This window comes from Clupea harengus, chromosome 22, assembly GCF_900700415.2.
Source record: "Clupea harengus chromosome 22, Ch_v2.0.2, whole genome shotgun sequence".
NCBI lineage: Eukaryota > Metazoa > Chordata > Actinopteri > Clupeiformes > Clupeidae > Clupea > Clupea harengus.
In genome coordinates, this window is record NC_045173.1 from 24,441,755 (window position 1) to 24,442,073 (window position 319).

The following is a 319-nucleotide window of genomic DNA, read 5'->3' on the forward strand; positions in this document are numbered from 1 at the left end:
AACAAAGTGACCTTTGGGATGGGGGTAGAGAGAGAGAGAGAGAGAGAGAGAGCAGGTGACCAGAGTTCAAGCCTTTTGAAAAAAAGGAGAAACGAGAGAGAAACTCTTGTAGAGAAAGTCCACTTCCTCTGGAAACAGGCTGCCGTCCAGCTTTGATGCCGGTCGTATGCCTCCAAATGGCCTCATTCACTCATCGATGAGAGAGGAAGAATGGAGAGAAGGGGAGGCTTGTTGTCTAGTGCCATCTTTCTCTTCGATCGCCCCCCCCCCCCCGTGTTTCTGTGCTATTTCTCTTTCCAAAGAAAACTGAAAATGCTAG